The following is a 22,838-nucleotide window of genomic DNA, read 5'->3' on the forward strand; positions in this document are numbered from 1 at the left end:
AGAGAGAGAGAGAGTTCGTTCTTCCATCTACTGTTTCACTCCCCAATTGGCCCCAATGGCTGGAGCTTCAGTGATCTGAAGCCAGGAGCCGGGAGCTTCTTCCAGGTCTCCCATGTGGGATCAGGGTCTAAGGACTTGGGCCATCTTTCACTGCTTTCCCAGGCCATAGCAGAGACCTGGATTGGAAGCAGAGCAGCCGGGACTCAAACCAGTGCACATATGGGATGCCGGCACTGCAGATGGTGGTTTTACCCACTATGCCAGAGCAATGGCTCTTCTTGTTTACTTCTAATGCAGGACTCCCTTCAGAAGTTCTTGGAAGGCTGATCTGGTGGTGGTTTGTTTATCTGAAACATATTTTATTTCTCCTTCACTTTTAAAGGTTAGCTTCTATGAATTTAATATTTTTAGTTGAAAATTGTTTTCTTTTAAGACTTTGAATATGTCATGCCACTGTTCTTTGGCCTGTACGGTTTCCACTGGGAAGTCTGATGTCAATCTAGTTGGTAGTCCTTTATAAGTAACTTAACACTTTTTTCTTAATGTCCTTAGGATCCTTCCCTTATCTTTAACTTTTGACAATTTTGACTTTGTTATTTTAAATTATCTTCTCTTTATTTTTATTTGATTTGGTTAATTAAAATTCTTGTCCTGGAGATCAGAAATTCTTTCCTTTACTTGGTTTACTCTGCTGTTAGAAGCTCTCAAAAGAAAGGGGGTTAGCTTTCTTGCCCCAAGACTGGCAATTGTTCAGACCCTAGTCGGTTCCTTAACCTGAAGTAAAAGTAAATGATGACTATGGAATTCCTCTAAAACTGTGAGCCGTGGGCACCCTGTTATTTCTTCCTACTTGAGGTGGTAATCTGGTGGCTCATAGCCAGCAGCTTGATGGGTCATATGGCTGGATGCAGGGGTGTCTCTCTCTTCTTTCCTCTTGTCCCATGAAGTCTTTTTGTTTGTCTTTTTGTCTTTGCCAAAAATTTCCATCAGACTCCTGGGAACATAGCCCTTCGTTTGTCCTTTTAATATCCCAGAGCAGCTTAGTGTGGCCATACCCTATTCAGCCATCTTGGATCTTTTTTTTTTTTTTTTTTGCATTGTTACAATCATAAAAGACATGTAGGAGTAATATTGAGATAGGAAATACTTCACTTCTATTTTTACTTTACCTGGGACTGGAAATTCAGAGGCTGGCCTTTCTAAATTGTTCAATTACCCTGGGTCTCTCCTGTTTCTTTTAAAAGAAATACATTTGTCAAGAAATGAAGCTTTCAATAGTTTCTGTTGTGCTATTTGCCTTTAATCTGAAAAATATCTATGCTGTGTTTTCTGCAATAGCTCTCCATTTCTTTAAAAGAATGTTTTATTCTAGCAATTTCAATACCTCGGCTTTAAAAATAAATAGTGTGATATGTATGTGATATACTATAATTATATTTCAGCATTCTCATTAAGTACCATGTGAAAATATAGTTACATATTTTTGTAATTTGGTGTTTAAGTTTCTTTGAGTGAAGAATACAATGAAGGGAGAAAAGAGAAGTGATAGATAGCTGCACATAGCCCTTTCTGCACCTCCCAAGGGGAGAGAGTTTGTAACTTCTCAAATCTAGCAAGATGAGTGAGTTTGCTCTGGATTCCCCTACACTGAGTCATTTTTCAAGGCTGTAGTTAGGTAATGTGAGAAGCCTCGGGATTACTTAGTATGAAGCGTAGTAAATACTAAATATTTTTAAGTAATCTTCAAATATATTTAGTAGTCATATTCTCTCTCTCTCTTTCCCTCTCTTTCTGTCTCTCTCTATCTTTCTCTGTCGCTCTCTCTCTCTCTCTCTCACACACACACACACACACACATACCAGGAGTCATCTCAGATTATAGAAATATAAAATAATCAAAACATGAAATGTAATAAAACTTCATACTCAGATATTTAATTCACCCTTTCATCCTGGTAGTGTGAAGAGACCTTTGATTATGTAGTTCATTTGTAATTCCTGTACAATCACCGAAATTGCAATTTTCTGCCTTGTTTCTCTCGAATCTTTGTCTATTAATCTTCTTACTTTGGAGAATGAGTGAGTAGTTCCAAAGTAGTTTTTTTTTTTTTTTGCCACAAGTTCTACTGTCCACATAGCGATTTTCTGATATAAATTTTCTTGCCCACATGTTCATTGCCAGAGTAACACTGCATCTCCTTGTACTGAACGTGTACTATTGTACCATCGTTTAGTCAGGAGAAAGGTCCATATGTTATGTGGAAGGTGCTTTAAAGTAAGTTCAGTCTGAATTTAAATACAGTAGTTTATGTCTTTCTTATTTTGTGGATCAAGATAAATCCCTTAGTATTGTTGACCTTTATTTTCTTTATTTTCAAAAGAGAATACAACTTAATCAGCTTTTTGGTTGAGATTAAATATGCTTGCTACCTAATTGGCATTGGAAATATGTAAATTCTGTCCTCTTAAGTAAGCAAAACTTAACATCCCCAGGCAGATTTAAACTGAAGCTAATGAAACCCTTGATCTTCAGGACCCTCCTTTGATATAACATTTTGTATATATTTTAAAATTTATATACTATATATATATATATATATATACATGTTTTATATATATATACACACACATAAACACACACACATACAAGTCTTTATATTCACAGCAGTTAGTTAAGATTGCTATCACTAGCTGAATTCTGATCTGAGTAAGGGTAAGTTCCCCTGGGGATACACTTAGTTTTGATTTGGTGCATTTTTTTATATTTGCTTAATATGCTACATGTACATTTGCTAACAGAACCAGGTTATTGGTGACATTCTGATGTATAAATTACTTCCATAAACACTCCATTCTCAAAGCATTACATCACTTACAAACAACATGAACAGGAATGTACAGTCGGTGGCCAAATATCATTCTGAAAGTGTTTTTACATTTACCTTCTAGCAATTGCATAAAATAATATTTTCAAGTTTTTTTTTAATTACAATTTAACTCAAAACAGTAAAAGACCATAAAGGAAATACATATACTCTGAAATAACTTGATATTTCTACCATTTCTTTGGTTGAAGAAAACTTTTAAATATTTATATAGATATAATTATCTATTGGTCTATATATTTATATTTGCTAGCTGACACAAAGGTCTGAAAAAAATCAGAGCAAATTTTATACTGAACATATCTACATAACATGATGCAGATTACAGCTTGGAGCAAGTCCCCTGCTGAAGGTAGATTCCTAGCCTACAAAGCCACTCCATAAAAGACACAACCTTTCTTAATAATTACATTTCAAAGATATTTTTAAGTCTTTGAGAAAGACATTTGTGTGTTGTAACAAAACTGGCAAAACCTTTTAAAATGATTTAAACCTCAAAGGATTGGAGACAAATTTTATAGTAAGTTTTCTAAAGTAAATGTTATAAAAAGTACAATTCAGCGGCCTAGAATGAGAAAGAAGTCTGCTGTCTACAGTTTAGCCATGAGAGGGAAATTCAAGGCCATCTTTGAAAACAAAATTTCAAAATAACATCTACCTTCCTGAAGTTGTGCGTCTACTTTTATTTTCTTTTTTAAAACTATATTGGTTTTGTTTCTAGAGCAGTTCTAGTCTCACAATGAAATTAAATGGAATGCACAGAAATCTCCCTTGCATCTCTCTATCAACACATGGATGGTCTCCCTCATTATCACATCATTTGCCAGAGTGGTGCATTTGCTTAAATTGGTGAATTTATACTGAAACATCATTAATATCCAAATTCCACAGTTCATATGAGTTTTAGCTCTTGGTGTTGTACATTCTGTGACTTTGGACAAATGTAGAATGTCATATATCCACCATTATAGAATCAGAGTAGATTCACAGGCCTAAAATTTTCCTATACTGCATGGTTCATCCATCCCTCCATGTTAGCCTTTCACATACACTGTTTTTTTTTTTTTTAATTGCCTCCACAGTTTTTTTTTTTAATTTCCAGTATGTCATATACTTAGAATGATATATTATTTAGCTATTCATATTATTTTACTTTTTCATATGTATTTAAGTTTCCACTATGCCTTTTCATGGTTTCATCACTCGTTTCTTTTTATCAACTCACCTACTGAAGGAATCTTGGTTGCTTCCAGGTTTTGAAAATTATGAATAAAAATGCTCTAAACATCCATGTGTAAGTTTTCAGTGGGCATGTTTTTTTTCTCCTTTACAAAAATACCAAAGAGAACAACTGTTAAATCTTGTGGTGATACTATGTTTAGGGTTGTAGGAAACTCCCAAAATGTCTCCCAAAATGGGTATAGCATTTTGCATTCTCACAAGCAGAAAAGTGCAGGTTGCTTCAGATCCTCAGCAACATTTGGTGATATAATCATTGTGCAATTTGATCATTGTAGTGGTGTGTAGAGGTACCTGTGGGAAGTTTCTTCCAGTCATCTTAATCCACAGTTCCATCTCCTTTAATTCTTTGAACTGAGCCGCACAATGGCACAAGCTGAATCAGCCTCCAGTATATTAATCTTCGGGCACATTAAAGTATCTTAGTTTGAATTTGTTTCAACAGTAATGAACTTTCAAGTTCAATACCATTACTTCCACTGATTATTGTTGTATAACTACCTTGTATAACTTCCTAATTTTGTTTGCCTGCTTTTTCCCTAAAGGTATTTGAATTTTAAACAACTGAGATTTACTTGTGTTTTAATCCAGTCAGCATTGTTAGTTACGTTATTAGTTAGGGTTCTCCAGAGAAAGAAAACCAATAGGATATAAAAGTATGGCTACAGAGGCATATATTATTTTTAGAAATTGACTCATGGGAGGAGATCTGCAGGGCAGCCTGAAAGTTCTAGCAAAAGCTGATGATGAGGTCTTGAGTTGGAAGGCATCAGAAGACTATCCTCTTCTCTTGTAAGGTCCTTAATTGATTGAGGAGGGTGACCCACATTAACTTGGTTACTCAATGTCTACTGGTTTAATATTAACCAAAAATTGAATGTTATAATATTGAACCAATATTCAGAAGTGACCTCACATAAATAATCTGGTTTACTATTAGTTGAAATTGTTTAATAGAAAACTCTTGTCAAAATATTAGGGGTGATTAAAAGGCAATCGCCTAATAATATCCTCTGAGAAAAATGAGTAGAAATGCAACATGTAAAATTATGCTTATATAGAATCTTGGACATCGAATAATGATTATTTTTAAAACAGTAGTTTTTCATATTATTAAGTAGTATTCTACTTTATTTTGTCATTTTTATTTTGCCTCCAAAATATTTAAAAATTATAGACTCTATTAATAGTGAAAATATGGATGAAGTCTAAAAAGCATGTCCTTGCAAAATAATTTGAACCAACTATTACATAGTGTTAGCACATGATTCTATTCACAAAGAAATATATAACTTAGCCTACACACATCACTGCTTAGAAGAATGCCAAGCTATTTGTTCTTTTTTAAGGCTTACTTTTCTAATTATGTGCTTATTCACCTCTTCTTATAAGATGTATATCTATCTAAGTCCTTCTAGTATATACCTATGATGTTTTTAGGGAATCATATTATATTTAAGCTATGTTTTATTATTGAGAATTTTACTCATCCACGTTTTATTCATGTATAAATGGTACTAAAAAGAACATCATGATGCATAAATATGTGGGAAATACACTTTTTAATTATTTTGTAGTACTATAGGATATTTTCTTACAGATGTTTAATAAAGAAAATTTTTAAAAGGCACAAAATATAAAAACTTGGAATAGCAATTCTTTTTATTTGAATGTTTAAACAGTTAACTGTAATATATACATTTGGAAATGATGCAAATTATGTCTCATTTTTCTTCTGAAGCTATAATTTTAAAAATTCAGCTGATTCTTGTTTTCGAAATTGTCAATATGTTCATTTTTTCTTCATATTATCCCTAGATTATTTTCTCAGATACTTCCATAAAATTCTTCACTTCATTTGAATAGATGAATTACCTAGCTATTTCCTATACTATTACAATTCAAACAGTTTAATGTAAATCTTTCAAAAATCCTGTCTGTTGAAGCCAGTTCTTTTCCTCTTAATCCATCAGGATGCAATACTAAGGCAGAACAAAAGAAATTCTAGTTTGATCTTGATTATATTGATTTAGAATTTATCACTCATTCAAAATGGTTTTAGATGAACATAGTGTCACCAATACATTTATGTTCTTAATAAATAGAAAAATTCAACAATTACTAATTGCATATTCTATAAAAGGAACCTCATTATCTGTTATAATTTTGTACCTCATTAAAGCTTTTTTTGTGTCTATCATACTATTTCTCATCATCAAAGTGTATCTGAAGCTCATTAACTATCTTGAAATGACAAATTACTTTCTTTCTTTGACTACAAGTTTCTTTCCTTTTTATCAGTAAGCATTTTTCTTTCAAGATTACATTTAATCTTTTTTACCCTTTAAATGATTTACTTCTTAACTAACATGAACAATTTTATAATTAAATGTTTTGACACAAAAAGCTTATCTATTTTGCTGAAGAGCATAGATATAGATTGCCTCACTGTAAAGAAAAAAAACTTTATCCCCAGTAACATGCAAATGTGAATATAAAAGAGATGATGAATACCAAAAATACCAAGGTAGTATTTAAGCTCCAATAATAAATATATTCTTAAGAACTTTAAATTGCAATGGTCTTGAGAATTTTCTATTTATTTCACTCACAAATATAAAGAATGTTACCATCCCTATTTCACTAAGAGGAAAATAGCTTTGCTGGGGTGTCAGCTTTTTCTTTTAGCAACTCTTTACCTTAATGATTTTCAAGATTGAATTTTGTGGGAATGTCAGTGATGATGTGAACAACTACTGACCAGATTTCAGAGGAGATCTAATCATCATCTGCTTTCAGAGGTCACTGATAATTTCCAAGACACAGACTGACCTCTGATCAGCATATCAGTCTCTTCCGTATTTGAAAACAAAAAGAAGGACACTGAAACAAGTCTAAACAGTGGGAAGTTTAATGCTTCCTTTAATGTTGGTGTGACTTTATTTTTACAAACTTAGGTCCACTGTTTATCACATCAGCCTCTATTTTACTGCTTGTCTGAAGTTTGCCAAATGACAAATTATGTCATTGCTATCCCGGGAACATTAGCAGGGAGCTGGATCAGAAGTGGATCAGCTGGGAGTTGAACCAGTGTCATATGCAATGGTGGCATTGCAGGTGGTGGTGTAGCCAGCCATACCACAAAACTGGCCTGCAAATCAGTTTTATTAAAAAAATATGTTTTAATGTGCAAAATTATTGTCCCCAGCTGAATTTATAATTATGTGAGGATTAACTGGGTCCCTCTCTCCACCAACCCCACCCCCAAAACTACCCCAACACTGGGTCGAGTTCCCTGTTTGTTCTTCTTCTTATTCTATTTTGTTCACTTAAAAAAATATTTTGGGACAGTGCTGTGGTGTAGTGGGTAAAGCTGCTGCTTACGAGACTGGCATCCAAAATTGGTATATGTTCAATTTCTGGCTGCTACACTGCTTTTTTTTTTTTTTTTGATTTATCTATTTGAAAGGCAGAGTTATAGAGAAGCAAAGGCAGAGAGAGAGAGAGAGGTCTCCCATCCGATGGTACAGTACCCAAATGGCCATAGTGGCCAGAGCTGTGCTGATCCGAAGCCAAGAGCCAGGAGCTTCTTCTAGGTTTTCCACATGGGTGCAGGAGCCCAAGGACTTGGGCCATATTCTACTGCTTTCCCAGGCCTCAGTTGAGACTTGAACCAGCACCCCTACAGGATGCTAGTACTGAAGCAGCAGCTTTACCAGCTAAGCCACAATGCCAGTCCAATGCTGCACTTCTGATCCAGCTCCCTGCTAATGAGCCTGGGAAAACAGTGGAAGATGGCCCAAGTGCTATGACCCCTATATCCTCTTGGGAAACCTGGAAGAAGCTCCTGGCTACTGACTTCAGATTGGCCCAGCTCTGGCCATCTTGGTCTTTGGGGGAAGGAACAAGTGAATGAAAACCTCTCTCTCCCTCTCCCTTCCCCTCCTTTCACTCGCTTGCTCGTTCTCTCTTCCTCCCTCCCTCCCTCTCTCTCTCTGTAACTCCAACTTTTGAATAAATCCTTTTAAAAATTATTGATTTATTTAGGGGAGAGAGAGAGAGAGAGAGACATCCATCCTCCATTTTCTGGTTCAATTCCAAATGACCACAACAGCCAGGTCTGGGCCAGACTGAAGCCAGGAACCATGAACCAGGAATCAGGAATTTATACTAGTCTCTCACAAGGGTAGAAAGACTGAAGTACTTGGGACACCATATGATGATTTCCTAGACACATTAGCAAGGAGTTGTATCAGAAATGGAGCAGTTGTGACTCAAACTGGCACTTGACTGTGGGAAGCTAACATCATAAGAGGATGTTTAACCGGTTGTACTAGAATGCCATCTTCCACGACCCCCTAAAAGACTCCTTCATTTTTTACTCTACTCTTCTGGCCTCCTTTGACATTAGGGTAGGAAATGGGTGAACATATTTAGATAATTAAAAAAGCTTATGATAACTGTCTAACTTTCTTTCTTTCTTTCTTTTTCTTTTTTTTTCTTTCTTTTTTTTTAATAGAGTGATAGATTCTTGGCTAAGTAGATAGAGACCAGATTCTTCCTACCTTCCATCTGGAGATGAGTCTCAAAGAACCTGAATGAAGTCAGACAGGCAGCATCTGTGAAAGATTATTGTGACTGGAGACTTAACTGGAGACTTAAGGTTCACTCAGTTAACTAATCAAAACAGTCATTTCTTGATACCTCTCCTGGAGCAGTTATAAAAGCATCCCCTTCTACATCAAAAACAAAACAAAACACTTTGACTATGACCCTGTCGGAATAAGATCAAAGTCGGTGAACCCTAAAGGCTTCCATAGCCTCAGCAACTCATGACTAGAGCCTAGGGAGATTACTGACGCCATGAATAGGAGTGTCAAATTGTTAGATCAACAACAGAGGTCACTGTGTACTTATGTCTCATGTGGGATCTGTCCTTAATGTGTTGTCCAATGTGAAGTGATGCTATAACTAGTACTAAAACAGTATTTTTACACTTTGTGTTTCTGTGTGGGTGCAAACTGATGAAATCTTTACTTAGTATATACTGAATCAATCTTCTGTATATAAAGATAATTGAAAACGGAAAAAAAAAACAACCTGGTGTTAAATTGAAAATTGCATAGAAAATCGATTTTTAAAAAAATATCATGTAGGATCTCTGTCTTTAATGTGCTGTACACTGTTATTTAATGCTATAACTAGTACTCCAACTAGTACTCCAACAGTATTTTTTCACTTTGTGTTGCTATGTTGGGGCAAACTGTTGAAATCTTTACTTAATATATACTAAACTGATCTTCTGTATATAAAGAGAATTGAAAATGAATCTTGATGTGAATGGAAGGGGAGAGGGAGTGGGAAAGGGGAGGGTTGCGGGTGGGAGGGAAGTTATGGTGGGGGAAGCCATTGTAATCCATAAGCTGTACTTTGGAAATTTATATTCATTAAATAAAAGTTTTTTAAAAAAATAAATATGCAAACAAAAAACCCTAGTCAATCAGCCTTCAATGATTCCTTTCTTCAGGGACCCTTCCCAACTTCTGAAAGCTGCTTCTGCTTTTTATTTTTTCCAATAAACTTAATTTTGCTCACTGTTCATTGTCTGTGCTCCTCATTCTTTGTGGATGCAAGACAAAGAGCCTAACAGAGAAAATAATTATAATCTAGAAGAGCTGTAACATTTCAAAACCGGTAGAAAGAAAAATCTGCAAAATTTCTTAGGAATGATACACAAACCCAAGCAAATAAAATCACAGACTCTTGAAATATGTTTGTGGGAGCTCATTTGATATTGTCAGGAAAGTGAATAAGGACAGACTGTCCCTGCTATTTTTTTTTTTCAGAGATCCTTGTTTTCCATCACAGTTCACTATCAATGGAAAAACACTTGGACTGTGTCAATTAAAATCAGTTATCATGGCTCTCAGTCTTAAAGACTCAGAGGGCTGGTGTTCTGGGGGAGACCTGATTAATCTCTCTCCACCTTTTGGCACTGGGAATGTTGGTCTTGTCTTGCCTCTGCTTCCTTTTGCAGAGATTCATTTGAAGCTAATACTGGGATAAAGTCTTAGAACAATTGAATGCTCCATGCTGGAACATTTTGTATTAGTAATCATCACATGTTCATCCCCACATTTTCCTTATGGTGCCATGGATATGGACATCCATCACATTCTTACAGATCCTAGTTTTTAAAGGCCTAGTACACACTCTGATTAGTGATACTATATCCAAGTTATAATCATACCAGTCATGAGAAAGACTTAGAGGTCAGGGATGTGAGATCAGGATCCTATAGAAGCAAGGCAAATGGTAGAGGCACAGGTAAGAGCATCCATTCCTGTTCTCTGAACTCTCCCTGTGGTAGGCTCCATGACCCACAGCCAAATAATTGGAGGGATTTCTCAAGCAAGCAGAGACAGGAACTTGGGTAATTCTTTGTTTCTTGTCCTCTTATTTCAGTTGGATGATAAACTATGTTTGGCATGTATGTCTTCAGAGTGCATCCACAAGCACTGAGATCCTTCTGACCTCATAACTTGTTTTTTCTGATCCACTGCATGGCCAGGATGAAAGCTTGAATTCAGACACATTAGTGTCCCCTATGGAAGTATTAACTGTAACACCATTATTCTGTAAACAGACCTCTTGTCACAGAGCATGGAAATGGCCTGAGACATCTTATATTCAATCATAAATGTTACATGGTTTACACAAATCCCAGTACCAGTACTGCTTGTGTTTGCTCATGCCCCCCTCCTCCAAGCTATAGAAACAAAACTCAGATAGTAAAGCCAATTGTCCAGGCTATACACAAATATGTGTGTCAGAGAAGGATCACAAATCAGGACTTCCATGTTCTTTGTCTAATCAATTTGTTATCATATGTTGTCTCTGCTTTTAAACTCCATATGAATTTGCCCTAATTCACATCAATTGACTTGGGAATCATATGTTATGTGGATTCACTTAGGGAAACTCAGAAAATAGTTTATATTTTTCCCATATGCCTCTAAATTTTTTTCTGAGTACTGAAATAATTCTATATACAGATTACTTCTCCATCATATGTGGCTGTCTAGTTCAAACCAACTTGCCTCACTTATAGAAATAATTTTTGCCTAAGACTTGCTCAGTCTTCTCTTCTCCACCTGTTTCTTCTTTCCTATTCCTGATTCCTATTTATTTAATAAAGAGAAGGTTCATATAACTCATTTTCTATTATAAATGACAGCTAATATCCTGCTATTCTTCATCCTTAAGTCTTAGTTAGACATAAGTTTATTTTCAAAAATAATAACTATTTACCTCTAAAAGTAACTATGCTTCAAGGTAGCAAAACAATAGTTTGCACACTAATTCTATTTTCTTTGCATTATCTCTGCTTTATCTTTAATCTTAAGGGGAAAATCTTCCATCTTTCACCATGAAGTATATCATCTGTACATCTTGGCATGCCATTTATGAGGCTAAGGAAGTACTGTTCAATTTTAGCATACTACATATTTTAATATATTATCATTAATGAGTGTTATGTATTTCTTGGAACTTATTTTTATGCTCATATTTTTTGCTGTTCTATTGTGCTTATTTTGTAACATGCATTGTTTTCATTTCAAATATCAACTTAATTTGGCATTCTGGGATAAATCCATTTGGTCATGATATGTAATTTCTTTTAATAGTGTTGGATTTGATTTGCTCATGTTTTGTTTGGAATTTACATATCTATATTTCTTATGTCATTGCATCAGAAGACCTTTGACCTAAAAAATGAATTGGGAGATATTTCCTTCTTCTGAAAAAAAAAAAAGAAAGAAAAAAAGAAACAAGGAATAGCTGTATCCTACAGGGTATAGGCTGTTCCTGTGGAAGAGCCTCACCAAAAATGGACACAAGATGACTCTTTTGATGAATAGAAATGAAAATATTTCATTGCTCTATCCTGGATGGATGGAAGAGGACCAGGACCAAGCCCCTGCCATACTCTAAGTTGTCAACAATAGACCGAAGTCCAGAGGGCAATCCCTCCACCTCCCTAGAGACATCTATGGACACATTAGTCAAGTGTATTTCTCTATCCCCAGATTCCATGGAAGAACATACAATCTTAAAGCATAAATTCATTATTCAATCAGCTGCAGACATTAAAAGATGGCTTCAAAACAATTTGTTCTAACAGCATGTTAGAAAACCTACTGAAGATTACCAATTTGGTCTTTCACAGTCAAAACCAGGAAAGACCTAACAAGGAAAGAAAAGGGATGACAAAAAGACTTCAATTCTTAATTAAAGAGTTCAACCAATGTTATTAAGTAGAACAAAAAAATACTAAAAGTAATAAAATAGTAAGTTGTACCTCAACAGTCAGGACAAGGACTGATCAAGACATTGTTTCTCATAGTGTCCATTTCATTTTAACAGGTTTCCTTTTAGGTGCTCAGTTAGTTGTTTTTGTAGATTCTGGTTATTAATCCTTTATCAGTTGCATAATTTGCAAATATTTTCCCCATTCTGTTGGTTTTCTCTTCACTTTCCTGTTTCTTTTGAAGTTCAGAAACTTCCTCAATTTGATGTAATCCCAATTGTTAATTTTAGCTTTGACTGCCTGTGCCTTTGGGGTCTATTCCAAGAAGTCTTTGCCTGTGCCTATATCTTGCAGGATTTCTCTGATGTTCTCTAATAATTTGATGGTATCGGGTCATAGATTTAGATCTTTAATCCATGTTGAGTGCATTTTTGTGTAAGGTGTAAGGTAGAGGTCTTGCTTCATGCTTCTACATGTGGAAATCCAGTTTTCCCAGCACCATTTGTTGAACAGACTGTCCTTGCTCCAGGAATTGCTCTTTAATTAACACACAATTATTCTTAGCCATTTAAATGCAATTGAAAAGTGATCCCTGTTACACATAAGAGCGGGAATAAGGAGGTAAGAGATGTACAGTTCGGCATATGCTCACTCGGACTTACCCCTATTGGTAGAGCTAGAAACGTGCCAAGGGATTCCAATTCAATCCAATCAAGGTAGCATGCACCAATGCTATCTTACTTGTTAAAGTGATCAGTTTAAGTTCATAATTAAATAGTTGGGGTTGGCACTGTGTCTCACTTGGTAAATCCTCTGCCTGTGGTGCCGTCATACCATATGTGCCACAGATTCTAGTCCCAGTTGCTCCTCTTCCAGTCCAGCTCTGCTGTGGCTCAGGAGGGCAGTGGAGGATGGCCCAAGTGCTTGGGCGCCTGCACCCACATGGGACACCAGGAAGAGGCACCTAGCTCCTGGCTTCGGATCAGTGCAGCGCTGGCCCTAGTGGCCATTTGGGGAGTGAACCAATGGAAGGAAGAGCTTTCTCTCTGTCTCTCTCTCACTGTCTAACTCTATATGTCAAAACAAATAATTGATCAAAAAGATAGGCTTAAGTTGTACTTTGGAAATTTATATTTATTAAATAAAAGTTGAAAAAAAAAGACTTCAGTTCTGAAAGCCTTATGGCCAAATCAACCTGAAGGTCCTCAAGGGTCTCCAAATTGTTATTGCTGTGGTCATAAGGGGCACTACATGCAGGAATATCTACAATTCTGTCTCCAGAGAAAACAAACAGGATCAATGCAGGGTTGTCCCCCTAGGCCTTTGTCTCTGGAGTTGGGTGCCCTTCCTCAGATGACTCAACAGGATTAAATGGGCCTGGGGCTTCTCCTGTAGTCTCCTATCAGTCAGACCACCTATATGTGGAAATGATAGAAGTTGACTTCTTCCTTGATAAGGGAGCTGCCTTTTCTGAACTTCTCTCAAATCCAGATCTCCATTCTCCCTTTATTATGACCATGCAGGCATCACAGGAAAGCCCTGAGTTAGATATATCACCTAGTCCCTAAGCTGTAACTGGGATAATTTGTTTTTCTTTGTTTGTTTTTTACACACGACTTCCTGATCATACTGGAGAGTCTCATTGTACTTCCAGGAAGAGATCTCAGTCCAGATGGAAAACATGATCCTCATGTGCCCAAAGCAATGCCTTCCACTGATTGTGGCAGATATTAACCCAGAGGTTTGTGCAAAGTCAGGGAACTATTGGCTGAGCAACAACTTCCCAATGGATTTATCTAAAGGATTCCCCTCTTCTTATCCATCAAAAATAATGTCACATAAATTCAGAGACCTGGGAATTGTTAAAACCATAAGAAACAACTTAAAAACCACAGGGACTTTTAAAGCTATGTAACAGTTCCCGTAATGCTACAAACCTGGGAGTCCAAATACCTGTTGGGAAATTGAAGTTACTACAAGATCTCCAACTCATTAGTAAGGCCATGATTCCACTCACCCAGTGGTCCCTAATCCTTATACTTAAAGGTCCCTCGATCTGGAAAGACTAACTGGTTTACAGATTTGAGTTTATATAATGCCCTTTTCTCTGTACCTTTCATGCCACTAGGTTACAGTATGTAGATAACATTCCTCTTCACTTGAATTGAGGAAGATTCCCAAGAGAGTAGTAAACCCTTCTCAATTTTCTAGCACAGAGAGCCTACACGGTTTCAAAGTCTAAAGCTCAACTTTCTCAGTCCTCTGGGAAGCTTCTAGGCTTAAACTTATTTGAAGATATCCAGGTACTGAGAGTAGACAGAATCAATCCCACAACCTCCTTTTTCACATCCTAAAACCCTTAAAGAGTCTAGAGGCTTCCTGAGAATCACATGATTCTGTCAACTATGAGGCACCACTTATGGGAAAATAGCCCATCCTTTGTACCAATTGATAAAAAATAATCAGATGCTAGGATACATATTTTGTCATGGGGCCCAGAGGACAAACTAGCCTTTATCTATCTTAAACAGACCTTACTCAGGGTTCAGAGTTGGAGCTTATCAATGAGTAAAGTTTTAAATCTATTTGTAACAGAAAAGAGATGGCTTGAGAAGGGTTGACTCAGTGTAAGAAGCATGCTCAACACACATAGGGCATCTTAGCAATGAACTTGATCTGCTAGCCAAAAATGGTCATCTGGCAACTGAGCAGGGGCTGCTATCACTCTCCTAATTTGTGAAACCATCAACTGACCCTGGAACCAAATCTAATAGTGTATCTCCATCTCCCCCCACTACGATGTGACAGGGTTAGTAGCCTCAAGAGGAAGCTTCCAGTTTACAATCACTTTTTTAAAAATATCATACATTGCATCAGGAGGGCCCTGCAATCAAATTCCATCAAGAAATAGATTGTTACCTTCAGTATTCCTCCCCTAGAGAGTAGTGGTTATATACTCCAAGGGACACCAAAAGGGAACCAACGAAATAACTGAGAGGAACAGTTGGCAGGTTTAGTGGCCTGATTAGCAACCAAGGAGACTTGCTCCTTTGAGAATTTAGAGACCCACTTTAGAAAAACCCCCAAAAGAAATCGGATCATAATTCTCCTTTGAAGATACCCAGCAGACACTTTCTGACCTGTGTCTCTAGCCCAGTGGATGGTTTCAGTCTGAAGAAGTAAAAATACATATTCCTTCTTTCTTTCTGACAGTGGAAGACATTTAAAGTTCTCCAACAAGCATTCTACTTAGTGATGGATAAGACTTTTCAGCAGGGCTGAGGGCTATTTATGTGAAAGAATCTCCTCAGGACTATAAAAGAGGTTGTAGGAACCTGTGAGTTTTGTCTTGAGAACGATCTCTTAAATCAAGGGCTTCTTCCTGGAAGCAATCTGGGGAAGGACTGGCAGAAAGTTGTTACTAAATGCCTAAAACGATAAATAACCAGTACTTGAAAGCACCTCGCTCCTGGCTTTCAATCAGTGCAGCGCTGGCCGTAGCGGCCATTTGGGGAGTGAACCAATGGAAGGAAGATCTTTCTTTCTGTCTCTCTCTCTCTCGCTGCCTATAACTCTACCTGTCAAAATAAATAAATAAATAAATAAATGTGTGTTGCACACTCCTCCCCAGTTTTCATACCTCAATCCATCATCAAACTGCAGTAGTGTTGGGGAATAATCTAATTTTGTTCCTGTTATGGTTCATCACTTTTTACCTCCATTAATGGTATGATTTCGCAGCTAGAGATTACTTGGCTTTAACCCACTATGCAACACAGTGAGGGATTGTAGAGGCCTCTTTGGGTATGTGTATCTCGCCACATTGGACAAATCCATTTTAAATCTCACATTTTTAATCTCACAGGATTAAAGGGCATCCTATGAGTCAGTGAGACTTAGCAAGCCTATATTCATAGACATCCTAAGTGAACAGTCAGGCTCAAATCCTAGGGTTTGAAGTCCCTCTTGGGCTTTTTAGGGCTCTCCAACAAATGTATTTGGATTTTTTCCCATTGTAGCTTTTCTTTGCTGTTTTGTGATGTCATTTAAGTCTAAGTCTTGTATACTCAACCGTCTTGTAAAACTTGTCTCTTCTTGTCTAGAGGCAGATCTTCAGATAGGGATCCTTGAATAGGACTTTGAAAGAATAGCCCGGACTGCTGTCTCCAATGTCATCCAATTTAACTTAAAGTAGCAAGAGCAACTGTTGCCCCTTATCTCTAATGACAGTTAGGGCTACATCTTCAGAGATGGGGTTGTTAGATAGGCTCCTCCTCGCCATCTGGAGATGAGGACCTGAACAAAGTCAAGCAGCTGGATTCTGAGAAGGAATTCTGTGATTGGAGACTTAACTCACCAATTAAATAATCAAGGCCTCTCCTGGAACAGTCATGAGAACTTCAACTCTACCATTTACAAAAATCCTGTAGATAATCAACCCTCATTAGCTCCCTCCTATAGGGACCCCTCTCAACTGCTGTGAGCTTTTATTTTTAATTTCCTTAAATAAACTTCCTTCACTTTACTCACTCTCCTTTGTTTGTGCTGCTCACATTTTTGTGGATATAAGAAAAGAAACCAGTGGAGAAAAAGATTTATGATCTATAAGAGCTAAAACATCCAAGAGAAAGAAAAATCCGCAACATTTCCTGGGTATAATACATTAATTAAGGTATTTAACATGGCAGATTCCTCCAAGATGTCTAATCTTATGAAAGGGTACAATGAGTGTCCTTGGCCATGGTTAAAAGAAACTTACCTAAACTCTTACAACATTCTTAGATATGTTGAAAATGAAGTGTGATTTTCTTGACTATCTTGCATCAATTTTTATTCTGTGCAAACTTTCAAGAATGTTTGCATAACAAGTAACTTTTGAAATGAAGATAATATCTGTCTTCATATCAAAGGGCATTTTTTAAATACCTAGGATAATAAAAGTTATGTCGCCCTCCATGGCACATTTGGTCAAGTCTATTAACAGTTTCCTTTAAAATATTGTAATTTTCTGGCCGGCGCCACGGCTCACTAGGCTAATCCTCCGCCTTGCGGCGCTGGCACACCGGGTTCTAGTCCCGGTCGGGGCACCGATCCTGTCCCGGTTGCCCCTCTTCCAGGCCAGCTCTCTGCTGTGGCCAGGGAGTGCAGTGGAGGATGGCCCAAGTGCTTGGGCCCTGCACCCCATGGAAGACCAGGAGAAGCACCTGGCTCCTGCCATCGGATCAGCGTGGTGCGCCGGCCGCAGCGCGCCTACCGCGGCGGCCATTGGAGGGTGAACCAACGGCAAAAGGAAGACCTTTCTCTCTCTCTCTCTCTCACTGTCCAATCTGCCTGTCAAAAAAAAAAAAAAAATTGTAGTTTTCTAAACTTGGGATTCCTGGGCTGTGACACAAAACTATCATGTATCTTCCATATAAATGCTCCCTGTTTTATACATTACTCCCATGAGGTTTGGAGCAAGAAGCAATATTATTAACATTAAGCTCATTTTATCTGTTGTGGAATAATAAATAAATCCTCTCCTTGCTTTCTTAGTACTCTTTTTTTTTAAATCTGTCTGCATTTATGAAGCCATAGTAAGCTAATTTGTTTATTTATGAAAAGAACAAAATATCTGTTTTTTCAGAGATTTTCACAAAGTGCTTTCCCACTGGTGCATCTCTGGAAGGGGTGACTTTTGGGTAGGGTTTCTTCAGGAAAATAAGAAGCCTGCTTCCTTCAAGAAAGAACCAGCCCTGAGAAGGCACCCCACAATCTCTGCTATCTTGGGCCTTCCCATTGCTATTTTTCTTTTTATCCAACCCTAACAGCATCGGCCTTCATATTCGATGCTGATTTTTGTGACCCCAGAGCTCTACAAGGCGTATATCAAGTTCTTCCAAGACCTCTTTTGTACTCTGCTCCTGTTGTAGCCCTGGAGAAAATGTTGAGACATTTTTTGAGCATCACTGATTCACAATGTGCTGGAGTTTTCTTTTTCATTGATATGTAATCCATTAATGTTTCAACATAAAGCAACCAGTCAAATGTTTTCTACTTATCTATGAGATAAGGAACTTATACCAATCTATATCCTTCAATACTTCAGTCTTTCTCATAGAAAAATATTATGATGGCTGAATCAAACAACATATTTGGAGATATGGTTCTTATACACTCTGAACCTCATCATGGGACAGAGGAGTATTACCAACGGAAAAAGGAAGACCTTTCTCTCTGTCTCTCTTTCTCTCTGTCTAACTCTGCTGTCAAAAAAAGAAAATAGAATTAAGCACTTAGGAGGAGATATTGAGAGGAGCCTACATCTGGTGTATCATCATTATTTTTGGATAAAGCAATATCAAGAATTTTAAAAATGCTGGCTATACCATGTTTTTATTTGCAATTTCCACTCTCCTGGGAACAATGATTTTAACAATTTTATCTTTATTTTTAACTAATACATAAAATCTACACATGATTATAAAGTATGATGTGAACATATATATAATATTAACATTACAGTAAATACATTTATAACTTTAAATATTTATTATTTATGGTGTAAACATTCAAAATCCTTATTTATAGGTTTCAAAATTACAATAGATATTAATTATTTATAAAACTGAAACTTTAAAATGACATAGAAAATACGATTTATTTTTATCAATATTTAACAAACATAAAACTACTACGTCACATTGCTTACGAACTTACTCCAAGTCTGATTTAATTTCTGTTTTAACTCTTTGTGGGCAGTGATAACATGGTGTGAAAGGGTTCTAGACTGTAACTTGAGCATACCTATGCCAAAGCATTTCTTAATTGTCTTCCAGGTTCTATTTTATTCCTTATCATATATGTTGAGTATCTGAAATATCAAATTTTACTCCAAGTCAGGTGAAGTCTTTCTTAGGTGATAAAATTATCATTTTGAACTTGCTTAATATTTCATCTTCACAGTTACAGTGATTGATTTGTAAGAGTTGTTCTAATAATTATTATTTTAAAAATGTTTATTTATTTTAAATGTCAGAGTTGGGGAGGACAGAGAGAGAGAGATAAATCTTCCTTTTTTAAAACTTTTATTTAGTAAATATAAATTTCCAAAGTACAGTTTATGGATTACAATGGCTCCCCCCCCATAACTTCCCTCCCACTCACACCCCTCTCATCCCTGCTTCCTCTCCCATTCCATTCACATCAAGATTCATTTTCAATTATCTTTATATACAGAAGATCAATTTAGTATATATTAAGTAAAGATTTCATCAGTTTGCACCCACATAGAATATAAAGTGTAAAATACTGTTTCAGTACTAGTTATAGCATTAATTCACATTGGACAACACATTAAGGACAGATAAATCTTCTTACACTGGTTTACTCTCCAGATATTTGCAATAGCCAGAGCAGGGCCAGGCTTAATCCCAGAGCCAGAAGTTTCATCTTGTTCTGCCAAATGGGGACAGGGGCCTAAACATTTGCTCCATCTTCTAGTGCTTTTCCCATGCCATTAGCAGGAAGCTGGATTGGAAATGGATCAGTTATTACTCGAACTGGCTCCCATATTGGATGACTTCACCCACTGTTTCATTCAATAATTATTAATACCAGACCCTATAATTATTCATATTATCTCAGGTAAGTTCGTTTCTGAAACATATCAGTTCACCCATTTGTGTACTGAAGTTTATTTTCCACATCTATTGCTATGTTGTTTGACATCCTTTTAAATATCTATACTAATTTCTTACTTTCCAGAAAAAATAATTCTCTTTAAGATAAGTCTATTGAACTATAAAAGCAATGTTATTTTTTCCGGTGCACCTCTTGGTTTTTAAAACTTAATTTACCAAAATGTATTCCAATTTTAATAGTAGAGATTCATGCTTTCCCTTAACATTCTGTAATAAAATTTCATTTCAAACTATTCAAAATCTTCTGGGAATCAGCACAATCATTAGTGCTGATATAACTTGCTGGTACTAATGATTGCCACTTATTTGGTTCTGTATAAGAGACCCAAGATTGAGGTATAATACTATGAGACTATTTAAAATACAATTCATCTTTAATAGTACTAATGAATATTTAAACACATGCTACTCTTTTCTACTATTCTTTCACACTACCATCCAAGATCTTTGGGATATTATTTCTTTTCTTCAATCTCTAGTTCTGCAGCTAAGAAGCTTTACAGTTCGTTTCTTTGTCACATATCGCATAATGAGGCTGTATCCATAGCACTAAGAAAGTTACTCCAGATCTGATTAAATCCTTGCAGATCCCAGCCAACTTTCTTTTTTATTTGTAGCTGCTGTCGCTGCCTGCTTAATCCTCCCATGCCATCTAATATCAAAATGAGATTGTCATTCTGAGGTATTTTTTAGTTACTCATTCCTAAAGAACTGTAGGCTTTTCCATCATGAAACCGATATGTGAAAATGACGATCTCTTTGTAGTCCATCTGTCATATGATTAGGTAATAACAAATAATCATAATTAAATGTTCCTGCTGCTAGCAATATATAGTCTATGGTACAAATTCTCTTTGATGATGATATATGTGGGATTGTGTTTATTTGTTTTATGTCAATTCCCAATTTTTAAAGGTTTCATAATTCATTCATTCTAATAATATTTTTTGCCACTTAACTGATACAGGATGTTAGCTACTTTGGATAAGCAAAGTAAAAGTAAAAATAATTTTGAGTTTGGTATAAAACTAAATATTTGTATTATATTTCAATTTAATAACTATTTGGAACTGTTTGCAGTCGTTATTCATTTGTTGGGCCATCTGGTAAGTGAACCAGCAAATGGAAGCTATCTCTGTATCTCTGGCTATCCCTCTCTGTAACTTTGACTTTCAATATAACAAAAATAAATATGAAAAAAAAAAGAATGGAACTAGACATCTGCATAATTTCTGCTTAGAATTAAGACACAAAATCTGGGTTCTTTTCAAGTGAGAGCTGTAAAATATGACTGTATATCCTGAATGAATAAAATAAAAAGACATCCAAGAAATCATTTATTGCTTCAGTAGTGAGGAGTCAGAATCTGCTTCCTAAAGCACTCTCACCGCATGTCCTAGGTTATGACCTTCAATGTCCAACATCCCTCGACACTCGGTGTTCTGAGTTTGGTCCTTCAACAATACCATGGATTCTATGGCCTCTCTACATGTGAAGGAAATAAAAATCAATGCACTTTTTAAAAAAATATATTGTATTTATTTACTTGAGAGGTAGAGTTACAGAGAGGGAAAGGGAGAGACAGAGAGAAGGGTCTTCCATATGCTGATTCAATCCCCAAATGGCTGCAACAGCCAGAGCTGGGCTGATCCAACGCCAGGGGCCAGGAGCTTTTTCTGGGTCTCCACGCAGGGGCAGGGACCCAAGGACTTGGGCCATCTTCTACTGCTTTCCCAACCCAAAGCGCCAAGCTGGATCAGAAGTGGAGCAGTTGGGATTGCGGCACTGAAGGCAGAGGTTTAGCCCACTATGCCACAGCATTGCCCCAGTAATTAAAGTAGAAAAAAAAAATTTTCGAAATTCTTCGGATTAGCAATCCAGAAACCAGGTGGTAGTACTAACATATTAAATCTTCAGAAGACCTTCCAGCTCTCAATTTTCTGCTTCCAAGGGTGGTTTTCTTACCTGTATGCTCCAAATGTAAGCTCCATTTTTCATATCATAGAAGGAGAATGAGGGAAGGAGGGGACAAAGTTTCTCGATGCTCCTCTGTCTTAATAAAAGCTCCCATAAACTTCCACAGGTCTCTTCTGCTTATATTTCAGGGCAGCAATCTAGCTGTCTTCAGTCACAACTTAATCTGCAGTTACCCTTAAAAGTAACAGAGGCTGGCTTTCACTTTGTACCACTACCTGTCTTCATTTGGCATCCTAAATATTTGCATGTCCTCCTCTTCCTATACATAAAGCAGTCATTTCTTATAGAAGAAAAAGTGTAACTTTATTCAGCAATTCTGTGTAAACAATGATACTCTCCATTATGTTGAGTTTTAGAACATTGTGGTCATATAATGTAAAAATAAAATTATCTCTTGCCTATACCTGCGGATTCTTTAAAAGAGAATATTACAAGGTAGACACAATTAAAAAATACACTCATGTCAGAGCAAACCAACACAACTCAACTCACTCAGAAGTTATATATCCTTAATATTTTTTCAATTCAGCCTTTCAAAGAATGCAAAGATGCCCTTCTTTAGTAGTGAAATATTAGTTATTTTATCTGACATTACAAGTAGTATTCTTTAGGAAGAATTCCTTTGCACGTTTCCCTATGAACTTTACGTTGATTGCATAGAGTCTTCCTTATCTCTTACCTTTTATTGTATTTTCTGAATTGGACATTATGGAATTTCAGTCTTTCAGTTCTTTATATGGCATA

This window comes from Lepus europaeus, chromosome 6 (genome assembly GCF_033115175.1).
Source record: "Lepus europaeus isolate LE1 chromosome 6, mLepTim1.pri, whole genome shotgun sequence".
In the NCBI taxonomy this organism is placed as follows: Eukaryota; Metazoa; Chordata; class Mammalia; order Lagomorpha; family Leporidae; genus Lepus; species Lepus europaeus.